At 41.6% G+C, this 13740-nt stretch overlaps 1 long non-coding RNA gene across 1 annotated transcript; it reads left to right on the plus strand.

The window, feature by feature from the left end:
* The first annotated feature begins 2967 nt into the window (after positions 1-2967).
* LOC148842500 (uncharacterized) lies at positions 2968-9472 on the plus strand. Its single transcript, XR_016103415.1, has 4 exons — positions 2968-3430; positions 3646-3783; positions 8983-9037; positions 9120-9472. It is a non-coding gene; the product is annotated as an uncharacterized LOC148842500 (long non-coding RNA).
* Positions 9473-13740: the final 4268 nt, after the last annotated feature.

A 13740-nucleotide genomic window follows, 5' to 3' on the forward strand; every position in this document is an offset into this window, starting at 1 on the left:
GACAAGAATTCTGTTCATGACCTATGCAATATTTTTTTAATGAACATGGCATTCTCCATCAATATTCATGCATAGATACTCCCTAATTGAATGGAGTGGCAGAACGAAAGCATTGTCACCTTCTTGAAGTTGCTCGAGCACTAAGATTTCAAGCCAACCCTCCTATATGATTCTGGGGAGAATGCATTCTCACTGTCACCTACATCATCAATTACCTCCCTAGTCCAGTCTTGAAGGGTAAGACACCATATGAATTGTTGTATCACCGGGCACCCACCTATGATCACTTCAGAAAATTTGGCTGTCTCTGTTTTACCAGCACATTGCAGCAGGGTAGAGACAAATTTGCTCTACATGCAAAAAAATGTGTGTTCATCGGTTACCCTCATGGACAAAAGGGATATCGTGTATATAGTTTGGAAGAAAATAGATTGTTTGTCTCACGAGACATTCGCTTCTTTGAAGATCAGTTTCCATATCAGAATTCTCTCATTGATGACACACAAAGCCCGGTCATACCATTACCAGCCATGGTTTTTAAAAATGAACCGGTGACCAAACCGGTTGGGGGAAAACAGAACCGATCAGGTCCTATTTTTCCAATCCAACCATCCGGTTTGGTCCGGTTTTGAAAACCATGTTATCAGCATCTGATGATGTTACACCAGAACTGCTACAGTCCAATGATCATCCACCTGCAAACAATCACGATACAACTCAGTCTACCATTGATCATCCATCTGAAATGCCAACTAGTGACAACATTTCTATTGATCATCCAACAATTCATGCTTCGAACGTTCGTTTAGTCACTCTTGACCCACCTAGGGTCACCAATAGCATTCCCAACCTAGAACCCACCACATATCAACAAGCATGTAAATCTGATCACTGGAGAACAACAATGGCAGCCGAGTTAGCAACTCTTGAAGCCACTCAAACCTGGACACTAACTAACTTACCCAACAACAAATCAACTGTGGGTTATAGATGAGTCTTCAAAGTAAAGACAAATCCTGGCGGCAGCGTCGAACGCTACAAGGCACGTCTAGTTGCAATGGGATACACCCAAATTGAAGGTATAAACTACATAGAAACATTTGCGCCGGTAGCAAAGTTGGTGATTGTGAGATGCTTATTGGCCCTTGTTGCAGCCCACCATTGGCATCTACATCAAATGGATGTAAATAATGCCTTTTTGCATGGATACTTACATGAAGAAGTGTACATGGACCCACCACCCGGACTACTCCCACCTGGAGATAACTGGGTCTCCAAACTCAACAAGTCCATCTATGGACTTAAGCAGGCCTCTCGCAACTGGATCGAGACATTAGACAATGCCTTGAAGAAACGGGGATTCAATCAATCTAAGGCTGACAACACTCTGTTCACACTTCATAAATCCGATCATTCTCTCATAGTGTTAGCCTATGTCGATGACCTCGTGCTAGCCGGTGATGATCCCGATGACATTGAGAGTCTCAAGAAGTACCTTGGCAATTGTTTTCCTATTAAGGATCTTGGAGCACTCCATTACTTTCTTGGAATTGAGGTCATCAGGACACCTGAAGGTATTTTTCTCAACCAATGGAAATATCTCAGAGGAATCCTTGAAGACACAGGCATGACGGATTGTTGACTTATCTCATTCCCTAGCGAACAACATCTTCATTTGCAGCCTAATACTGGCCCTCCCATTAATGATCCAACACAATATCGATGCCTTGTGGGCAAATTGTTGTATCTAACCATCACAAGACCTGAAATCAGCTATTTAGTCAACAGTCTCAACCAGTTTATGTCTAATCCTCGACAACCACATCTTGATGCGGGAATGCACGTCTTGTGGTATCTCTAATCCTCTCCAGACCATGGGATATTCTTATCATCTTCTAGTGATTTCACAATTAGAGCTTACTGTGATTCGGATTGGGCAGGGTGCCCTACCACAAGGCGCTCGATCACAGGCTACTTCATCACCTTGGGCTCTTCTCCTCTATCGTGGAAGTCCAAACGATAACCCACTATCTCCCGGTCCTCGTCGGAAGCCGAATATCGATCCATGGCGACCACAACAAGTGAGTTGGTTTGGCTCAAACAATTGTTCTTAGATCTTGGACTTGATCATTCACAATCCATGCAACTTTTTTGTGATAACAAGGCAACGCTACACATTGCAGCAAATCCAGCTTTTCATGAACGGATTAAGCATATTGAAATAGATTGTCACTTCATAAGGGAACTCATTCAATCACAGTCCATTACCATGACTCACATTTCTTCCAAGGGACAACCTGCGGACATATTCACCAAAGCTCTTGGTTGTGATCTATTTCACTCCTGCTTACCCAAGTTGGGCATCTGTCCACCTCCTGTTCCAACTTGAGGGAGGTGTGTTAAAGTCTAAACAAATAGACATCTGTCAATTAAATAGTTAAAACTGCTTAACTACTTAGCTGCTTTGTAAAACCTTATTGTAGATGGAGGGACACCACCTCATCGCAACCTGTATCTTGTCTTTCTATATCCTTTTGTCTCAAATCAATAAATGTATGCATTTGTTCAATTGCCGTAGTCTTTGATTATCCTCCGCAGAACACACCAAACTCATCCAGACTCTTCTGTTCGCAGCATCGAACTTTTGGTCAAGACATCCTTCAAGTAATCAACACTGAGCTTTGTCTCAGTTCATTTTGATAGTGAAGGTTCAAGGCTAGAGATCAGATCGATGAAGTAAATTCCACCCGACTCGTTACCCTAGATCTGTCTAAGGATAATTTTAATATTTTTAAAAGACTTAAATCGCATATGAGGTCACGTGATATAAAAAACTAACGGTACATTAACGGTTTTTACTATATTATCGTATTTCTAAAATTCGGATACTAGACTGGCACTCGAAATAAAGTACAGTATCTATTGTCAATTTTCCCAATAATTTATTTTGACAAGCCATTTACCATTATGTTTTGCCGTGTTGCACGGCCCCTCCGATACTACATGGCTACATAGTACATATAGAACAGGCGAGAAGGAAAAAACAATAGAAAAAGTAAGAGCAAGAAAAAGAATAAGTAAATATGAAATACCTCGCGAGAGAAGTACGAGAAAGGTTGCACATTTTGAAGAGTCCGCTCTGATCTGCCAGAATAAGGCGGAATACCTGAATCGTCGATTGGCAGGAACGAGCTTAGTTTATCGTAGTCAATGAGCTTCGGCTGCCGCTGCTGTTGAATATAGTGACTCGCGCACTGTTCTGATTCCCCTTCAAAAGTAAAAGAACCAGGATACGTGAATAAGGAGATACCCGAGGGAGGGAAGGCGAATCCTCCTCCGTTCATGTTGCTTTGGATGATATCGCTGTTCTGAATATTGTTGTCGTTATTGTTCATGGCTAGATCAGAGAAGTTCTGGGAGAGGAACTGAGGTGGCTTGCTTGATACTGATTTGGTTTTATGATGAAGTAGTAAAGTTTAATTTGTAATCTGTAATTGGAAGTGGGTTCCTGATTTCTATTGCGAGTCGAATTTAACTAAAAGTAGTAACAATTAAACTTTAGGAAGTAGAGTTATATTAGGAAATTGGACAGAAGTTTAGGAAAATAAACTTTCCTCTTTTTTTTTTTTTCTTTGAATACACTAGGAAATTGCTAGGAAAAGTTTAGGAAATCGGCGAAGCGAGGGGGAAAAAGGGTTTTCCAGCGACAATGGCATCTACGTCCAAGAAGAGAAGGATCGATCAGGTACCGCCAAGAACAAAAGAGTCTGCTCAGTCTCGCGGGTAATCTTTCATGGCTATCTCACCTAGTTTCCTTTTATGTTTTTATCAAAATAAGAAGTAGCAATCTTTTTTTTTTACTTGATTCCGTTTTTGTGGTTTTTTATTGAATTATTTAGCAATACTTTTCTTATTGTTGTTTAATAGTTCTCTTCCATCTTTTTATTAATAAAAGTGGTTATGGTTTATTGAACTGAAAAGGATAATATCAAACTTGCTCTGTCTTCATGATATACATTGCAAAAGCGTTGTTTGTATAGCTATCTGTCTGCTTGTTTTTCTGAATATCATAGGATTTAAGAAATTCCAGTGCACATATGGCACATGTTGTTAGGACAAAGATAGTTGTGAGAAAATTTCTTGAAATCTTGAAATGAATCTGTTCTGATATCTTACAACCGGGTATTGATCCATTTTAGGTGAAATTGTTTTTAAAATGTTAAGGATGATATTTCATGTGGCATCCAAAAGAGGCCATTTATCTTGTCTCTGTCAAGAATGAGTTCCCAAAGATTGCTGGGTTTTTAGAATGTGAGAGATTTATGCAATGGAAGCAGCAAACACAAAACACTTATGCAGAAAACCTCAGGAAGAATGAATAGAAGTTGGAACCTTTCATTTTATCTACATATCAAGATTACAATGATGAGATTCCAATCAGTCAAAGGCTCTAAGCTGATTGAAAGATCATAATGGCATGTCATGAATGAGAGGTTGGAAAGCTGAGAAGTTTTGGAGCACTTCCGTCTGTCTTGTGAAATCCAAGCTTGGTCACATAATTTGTTAATAAGGTAAAGTGGCAAGTGGAGGCTGCATATTCTAAATTATAGACTACAGAAATGAATTTTTTCCTCATAATTCAGATTAAGAGAATGGTCAAATAGCATCCTTCTATAGCTTGCAATTCTTATATGTTCAGTGTTTTGAGGGGTAACAATGCAAGTTGGTCTTGCAGTGGCAGTGGAGACATGAAAGGTGCAAAATAGATAATGGTAGAAGTGAAAATAGAACAAGGGGAGAAATTATTAATTCCGTGAAGACTTCAGTAGAATTGCAGAGGTTATGATGAGGATCAAACTTGTAAGACACATAGAGAAGCAGTGAAGTAAAGTTTAGGCCATACATTGAATCTATAGTTGGTCTGGTCCTGCCTTTGTTTATTCTATTTGAACAAAGGAAGGATACACAGAATCAATATTTCTTTGTAGTTCTTGAACCTCTATTTCATGATCCCAAGTAGCCCAAGTAGATACTTAGTATAAACTGGAAATTGATTACTCCTAAGATGGCATAGACAACAAAAAGAAACATAATTTGATGGTATGGAGGATAACATTTTCATGTAAGAATTTAAGGGATCCTTGATTCTGAAACCCTTGAAGATAATATGAACTTTGTTGCGGAAAAGAGCAACTGAAAGCAAATATTGAGTAAGAAACTTTGGTTGGAGATTTTACATTTTGGTTAGTAGCCAAAGTCTATTAAGAGAGGGATAACTACAGTTGTCAAAGTTTCAACAGTGCCATAACATAAGTGCTTCTTGGTTGATATTTATTCTTGGGGGAATACATCGGGGTGGACTTTGATGGTAGTGTCACGAAGACGAAGTGCTGGTGGAGAAGGTTGATTGTACTCTAAATTTAGCAGTTTGAACAATTAGAAGGTTAATTGGTAAACTGGTATTTTGGCATGTGTTAGGAGCAGATCATTTCTCTATTTGATGAATTTCATGTCATGGCCAAACAGAGATTTTCCATTAGTTTTTCTCAGTATATCTGTAAGCCCCATTTATTCTAAATGGCTGATTAAGACAGCTGTTGGTGATCATCTGACTTCTTCAGCAAAGTTTCTTATCATAACGTGGTTCATGTCTTTATGAGTAACTGAAGGGACCTATTAACTGGTCATTTTTTATTCATTTCGTTATTTACAATTAAAACACAAGACAAGTCCAGGAATATAAAAAGTGTTTATCTCAATCCTAATAGTTTAGAATTAATCAAAGAGTAAGGCATTGACTATTAAAAGTTGGGGTTCAATGGAGATGTTTGAGAGAAATTAATGTGAGATATTTAGCAATTTATTTGCATCTGGTCTCAGAAGTGTTCTAAAAGGCATGCCTAGGCTCAGAGGCAGGGTTCATTTTGTGTAGGGGTGTCAATGGACCGGTTTTGGGTTGGACTCCGTCCAAATCAAAATCCATTTGGACGGATTGGATGGACCAATTAGACATATTGAATTTGGACGGACTGGACGGACCAATATGAAATATTGGATTGGACCTGGTCCATCCATAATGAATTTATATTGGATTGAGCCAATATCTAGACCATTGATAGAAGATAAGAACATAGGTGCCAATGGACCAGGTTTGAGTTGAAACCAATCTAAATTAACAGGAATTTGTCCAGATTGGACAGTCTCTGGACCGGTCTAAAATGGTCCAAAATATTCACTGGACTGGATTGGACCAGGTCCATTTGTAATGGATTCACATTGGACTGGACCGGATTGGACCAAATCCAGTCCAATTGACACCCCTAATTTTGTGGATGTGTTCACTTGAACCTAGCTGTGCTTCACCTGGTTTGCTGCTATGTTTGATGAATCAACCTTGAATTTGATGTTTGAATAAGTAATATACTATGTGGTAGGTTGTAGGTATGATTTTTAGTTAAACAATTTAGCCTATGGATTTGAACCTAAAAGGCTACAAGTTCCACGTTAATAAAACATTGCTCTAACTATTCTGGGCTAAATTGTAACTTGTAAGGTTGGGTTTGGGGGCGCAGTTCTAGTTGTATTTGATTATTCTATGGTTGAGGGTAACTTACCCACAGATTTGTAACCCCAAGTTTGATTAAATGCTCAATAAAATTTACCTTTACTGATAAAAAAAATTGTTCTAACCAATTGAGCTGCCATGATCTTATTCCTTCATAATTTAGATTTGCCTAATTTTATATATTAAAATTTTCATAAGTTTGCACCTTGCTTCGTTCTGGGCCTCACCTTGTGCCTCATGCCTCAGGCTCTAGAACTCTTTGCATTTTAGTTGTACTTCTTGCTTTTAAACACAAGGGCTCAACTCAGGTGAAAAGGTCAGCTCTACTGTAGTCTCTCTCCAGTAGCTACAACATGAATGATTTTGCATAAGATAATTGTACCAAGAACTGAGTTAGTTCCTGTTTTGGTGGATTTGTTCAATCCAATAATATAATAATGAGACACAAGTAATGAGCTTTAAAGAAATGAGAAAACTATACAGATGTCATATCCATTAAGTTGAGTTCTGTAGAGGACATTATCCAAGCAGGGGGATTTCTTTCTACTAAAAATACACTTCTCAATAATCAAGGACTAAAAATACACTTCTAAATAATCAAGGACATATTTATGTGTAATTGAATTATAACTCCTTGATACTTAACCTAAAACAAGTTATAAATGGTGAATTAAAACTATAACCACAACTTACAGAAAGTAATAAATGTCTTGAAAATATTTTGTAATTAATTTACATCTGGGTCCATGGGATCTCATGAGTATGGGAAGTTGACAAAATATTTGTCAACATTTGGCTCTTATGTGGACTCTATTGATGGCTAGATGGGCTTTAAAACCCAAAACCATATTAATTGGTTGGGCTGACAGCATATGAGACTCTAGTAGCTCACCATTTTGATCAACTTCAGGTGCATTTAGCCCCATATATTTTCCCATTCAGAGGCCTTTCATTACAAATTACGTGCAATGTTTAGGCTTTTTCTTCTCTCCTAATATATATAATCAACATTTGGGTAAGGGCCATTATCTAATGTTGGTCCTGACTATGATGGAATCTTGGGAAGGGATGGACTGCCTACAGACCTAAAATTTCACTTTCCTTTTGGCCCAAAGTGACCACTCTCAGACAAAAAAAAAAAAAAAAAACTTTTTGCCATGCTTGTTGATGTCAGTCTGAGATTTTATCACTGCACAAACTAGTGGCCCTTATAGATTACACCATGTGATGGAACTAGATCAAAGAAAAAGCAAAGAGGACAAATGTTGTGGGATTGAGGAGATTTGGTAGCAGTACGATTAAGCTTTATGGATTGAGGTGTCTTTTACATGAGTTTTCTTGTGTATTTAAGGCCTAAACCACAAGGTGGGATATAGTTGTAATGCTCTCAGGTGCAACTATGACAATTGAAGGCAAGATACACATCTTTTGTGCCTCATATTTGGAACATGTCAAATGACTAATAAAGTGTGAAGATTAAGTTCAATTTTGTATATCACTCTATTCCAACTACAATTTATGCAAGTCAATGTTACCTGGTCAATAAAACAAAAAAGGGCAATAACAACTTTGTTTTATCTGATTCATTTTTTATTAGAAAAAGGCATGCTTGTAAAGCTTATGCCTTCATTTTAGGAGCCTGAAACACTTTGTTTCATGCATTTGTATTTTTTTTTTTTATGTATTGGTTATACTTGCCTACAGGACATCTACCAATGGTGTCAACTGAAACCGTAACCTGCTATGCTCAAAAAGAAGGTTGTCACCTTGACAAACCTGTTATACCGTTCGACATGTGTGTGTTGTAAGATAAAATTTAAGTAGCATCATATCTGTAGTCTGCACTTCTAATCTGTTATAAATTTGAGTTTATCATTTACATGTCTGTTGGTTCCTTTTTATATATTTCTATATTTTACGTGCAGCATTTTAATTCTTGATTTAATTATATAGAACTTCTAAAGAGATCAATATGGATTGATCTTTTTTTATTTTCATTTTTATTTATATTTTGTTCTGCAGATTCCTATGTGAGGATTATGGTTCCAAAGAAAGATATAGTTTCCTTTTCACTAGTTGATATATTAACTTTTTCTATTACCCTAAAGATGAAGTGAAATGCTCATTTTCCTTGGATTTAGATAACTGGCATAGTTCTTTTTGTGTCCCAATGCAAGGCTTTAACTTCAGATGTCTTGGACATTCTAACTACTAGATTCAAAGGGGTAAAACAATGACAACAAAAAAAAACATGCATTTATGTCTTTTTTCTTTCTTGTCTCTGTGTGTGCATGCACATGTGCGCCACATGAAAAAGAAGTAGAAGGCATTAATGCGCCCTTTGAACAGAAATTGCTACTTGAGTGGTTGTTTTTTTTTTTTTCTTTTTTTATGATTAATTTTTCAATCTTAAGCAGGGATGCCAGTTCACCAACTGTAAAGACTGATAATGTCCCTCTACACAACTTAGCAGTAGGTCTTTTCTATCTTCAGGTTTTCTTGCAGTGTTTGCAAATTCTTAGACCATATCTTAACATTAGACATTCTTATGCAGCCACCCAGTATCCCCACTTCTGGGAACTATCTCAAAGTTCAGCAGGCAAAGAAAAATGCAGTAGCACAAGCACAACAAGAGGGATGCATTGGGAACTTTAAGAGCTTTGATTCTCTGTTTGGAAACTTCCTTCTGCCTACCATTCCAACTTGTGCAGAGCTGACAAGATAGTTTGACTCTTTAATGCTGATAAAGGATTTTTCTGTTTGATTTGGGTTGTAAGAATGTATGAAATTGGAATTCAGGCGAGTAGCCAAAGTGGGTAAATAACAATTATTAACATGGTTCGCTGTTGTATTTTAGTACTTTTTTACAATTCTAATATTATTTCTGCAGCTAATGTTTGACTATAATTGGGATATCCTGATAAAGCATGATTTTCTTCTGCATTACTAAGCTTGGCTCCTTTGGGGAAATAATAGGCTTGGCCTTTGAGTGAAAGCGTCTTGAAGATCTTTGAAATAATGGTCTAGAAGCTGTGATTCTTCATTCTCCAGTAATTTGTGGTAAGAAAGGGTCAACTTCAACTTTGATTTATAATATGGTAAATACTTTTTGCCCAGTTGGATTGTACTTTTTATTGACAAGCATACATTGGATCGTACTTTGGGTATGGGCAATGCAGGTTTTGGGGGTTGGATGCATATTTCCCGTATGCATACTGATGAAGGAAGATTTGGCCTGACCTCACAGTTATGCGACACGTGGCAAAGGCAACAGCTCGGCAAAAAGCAAGTCTAAGGCGCAAGCACCAAGGGGAGAAACCAGCGGTCAAAACTCCCTACTAGGGGCCCGAACTCACCCTTGGCCCTAAACCAGAAAATAATCCGAACTGGCCTGCAGGCAACCGTTCGGGATATACTTCGTCGAACTGGCCCGCCTTGTAACAGTTCGGGACATACTTTGCCGAACTGGCCTGCCTTGTAACAGTTCGGGACATCGCCGAATTGGCCTGCTGTGCAACAGTTTGGGATACACCTCGCCGAACTGACCCGCCCTATACATACCTCCGAACTCAAGACTTCGCCTTGCTCACCACTCCACATCGCCCTCAAGGCACCAAAACCAAATAAACCGCACTATGCCTGACACCGAGGAAGTCCGTACCCAAGGGCGGCGCACCTGAATGACTTGGGATTTGACGTTTGACGGCCGCACTCCAAACGGCCACCTGCAACCGCCTCCTGACACTGCCATCTCTAGTTAGAGAGACGGTTAGGCAGTGACGGTTTTGTCCCAACAGAAAGGACGACACCCGAATTGACAGACGCAAGGGTAATCATACCTGACCTGACAAGGGCCTCGGAACGAGTGCGCGAAGTGATTATAAAAGGCCCCCTGCCCCCAACAAACAAGGTATGTGAACTTTGCGCCATCTGGTCTATATTTTGCCTTTGAGAGATTACTGACTTGAGCTTCGGAGTTATCTCACCGGGTTCCCCTCGGAGTTCTCTCATCTTTCCCGTTTCAGGCTCCTCGTCGCTCCAGCTCAGAGGCGAAATCGTTGACAGCTAAGATCGATCGGATTGCGCTCCATCAATTGGCGTCGTCTGTGGGAACGCTTCTAAAAGCCTCCCTCTAAATCTCTTTTACCTACCCTTCTTTCAAAAACTCCAAACCCACTTCAACACCAAAATGACATCCTCCAACAGTGTCGGACGTGGAACAGAAACAACCACTACCAGATAGCAACTCCATGTTCCAGCAGTGGGCATTGGGCAGTTCACCATCCCCCTTTCAGTGGATGGAATCCCAAGTTTGAATGTGCCACATGCGGTGGCACCTCTGAACACTCCTTCGTTGAACATTCCTCTTCCACTCCCCATTGAAACGAACTTCGCGGAACCAATTGCTGCCCCACTAGCAGCCCGCCAAAACTAGCTAGATGATCTGATGCAATGCATGCGAGCAATGCAGGCCCAAATGCAGCAATTCCAGCAGCACCAACTCCAGCAACACCAGGTGTTGCACCACCTCTCCCAGCACCATTATCAGCAACAGTTCCCTCAGCTACCCTTGAACTAGCCACTGCTCCCCTCCCGACACCCTGTTTCAAAGTCGGTCAAGGCCTCCCCTCAAGGTGGACGACCTCACCAAGGAGAGAATTCCCGACAACAGAACCCCCTAATAGTCAGGCCTCATCCCCGGGCCGAAAGCAAAGAAAGATCACCCCCGCCTCGCAGCTCGCGGGTGGGTTAGGAACCTCGCCCACGAAGTCACCCTGGCGCTCCAGAACCGAGGAAAGAATCTTCGGGGTAATAGAGAGGGAGAACCGATCCGGAGATACATCAAGCGGTTCAATGAAGCATGCTTGCAGATCCCTCGGTTAGACCCCGCGGTACAGCTTGTCGCGGCCAAAAGAGGGGTGATGCACAAAGAATTCAAATGGCACATGGTGGCCAGCTAGCCCGCAACCGTAGCCGACTTCCTCAAGCTCGTGGACAAGTTTATGAGAACTGAGGAAGAGATCAACCAGAGAGCCGAAGGTGGGGTTGAAAAAAGAAAAAGAGAAGGCGAGCCCTCCAACCCCGGTGACAGAAGAAGCTAGAACCGAGAGGCGAAGCCAAGCCAACCGTCCTGAGCTCCCTTAACAATTCGGATGGATTACATGCCGTTGAACACAAGGCGGACTGAGATCCTGATGACGATCAAGGACACCCCTTACGTAAAGTGGCCACCTCGCCTGAAAAGCAACCCCAATGAGAGGAACAAAAATTTATATTGTAGTTTTCATAAAGATCACGGTCATAGCACCGAGTAATGTAATAATCTCCGCGACGAGATAGAGGGACTTATCCGTCGCAAGTACTTGAGAAATTTTGTACATTATGACAATAGTAATAAAGCGGGTCGGCAAGGGGAACATGGGAAGGATGTCCCCGAGCCGAGCAGCAGACCGACTGAAGCCTTGCAGCGACCTCCCCCAGAAGAGAGGCCAGTCCGGGGAACCATCCACGTGATAGTGGGCGGTTCGGTGGTGGCATGATGCACTTTGGCAACAGCACGGACGTCAGTTCGCGAAGCATCCCGAGAGGAGCAGAACCCTCCCAAGAGGCCAAAGACAAAAGAACCGATCTTTTTTATAGAAGACGATGCGCGAGGTGTTCATTACCCCCACGACGAAGCGCTCGTCATAAAGCTAAGGATCAGCGACTTCGAAGTCCGGCGCGTACTGGTGGACTCAGGCAGTTTGACAGACTTTCTATTCAAATCGGCGTTTGACCAATTACAGTTGCAGAAAAGCGAGTTGAAACCCGCTCACACTCCTTTGGTAGGCTTCAGTAGAGAGGAAGTCAGGCCCCTGGGGAAAATAGCAGTACATGTGGAAGTCGGCACATGGCCGTGCGCGGTAAAACTCAACCACGATTTCCTGGTGGTCGCGACCCCCTCCCCATACAACGCCATAATAGGGCGACCAATTACGCATATTCTGCGTGCAGTGGTCTCCACCTATTATCTGGCAATGAAGTTCCCCACGGACTTCGGTGTGGGGGTAGCGCGGGGCGATCAACTTGAGTCCCGCAAATGCTATGTTGCCACCCTAAAGGGAAAAACCAAGGCAGTCGACGACCTCGAACTAGAGCGACCTGCAGAGCAGGGCGAGGAACGAGCTTCGCCTACTGAGGAAATAGTCGTAGTCCCGACCTCGGCTATAGATTGGTGCTTCCGTCAAGGAGCCTTTGCGAATTGAACTGTCAGACTCATTAGACAAAAGAAACACAACTTAGCCCCAGAGCGCTAGAGGGCGGTCGACGAAGAAGTCGAAAAGCTCCTCGCAGCGGACTTCATAAGGGAAGTTTACTACCCGAGCTGGGTAGTCAACCCAGTGCTGGTGAAAAAAGCGAACGACAAGTGGCGCATGTGCGTCGACTACACTGACCTAAACCGAGTCTGCCTAAAAGACTACTTCCCCCTGCCCCGAATCGACCACCTAGTGGACGCGACATCGGGACATGAGCTGCTAAGCTTCCTGGACGCCTACTCAAGCTACAACCAGATCAAGATGGACCCGTCCGACGAGGAAAAAACCAGCTTCATAACCGAGTTCGGCTTGTACTGTTACAAGGTCATGCCCTTCGGACTAAAGAATGCTGGTGCAACCTTCCAAAGACTTGTAAATAAACTTTTTCGGCCTTTAATTGTCACAAAAATCGAATGTTATGTAGACATGGTCGTCAAAACACAGTTCTCCTAGGAATTAATAAAAGACTTGGATTCTGTTTTCCAAATTCTGCGTCAGTTTAAAATGAGACTAAACCCAAACAAATGTGTTTTCGGTGTCACATCGGGTAAATTTCTAGGGTACATTGTCAATCGGCGTGGTATTGAGGCCAACCCGGATAAAATAAAGGCCATCCTTGATATGAGACCACCTCGGAAAGTAAAAGAAGTTCAAAGGCTAAACGGCCGCATAGCCGCTCTGAGTCGCTTCATGTCCAAGTCGGCAGACCGTTGCCTGCCTTTCTTTAAGGCAATCAAAGGCAAAGGGTTCGAATGGACCCGAGATTGCTAGCTTGCGTTTGACGAGCTAAAGACCTACCTCGCCACAGTGCCAACCTTAGCTAGACCCGAGGAGGGCGAGGTCTTAGAACTGTACCTCTCGGCGAGCGACGAGATGGTC

This window comes from Nelumbo lutea, chromosome 8 (assembly GCF_056320005.1).
Source record: "Nelumbo lutea isolate HS-2025 chromosome 8, American lotus-T2T, whole genome shotgun sequence".
In the NCBI taxonomy this organism is placed as follows: Eukaryota; Viridiplantae; Streptophyta; class Magnoliopsida; order Proteales; family Nelumbonaceae; genus Nelumbo; species Nelumbo lutea.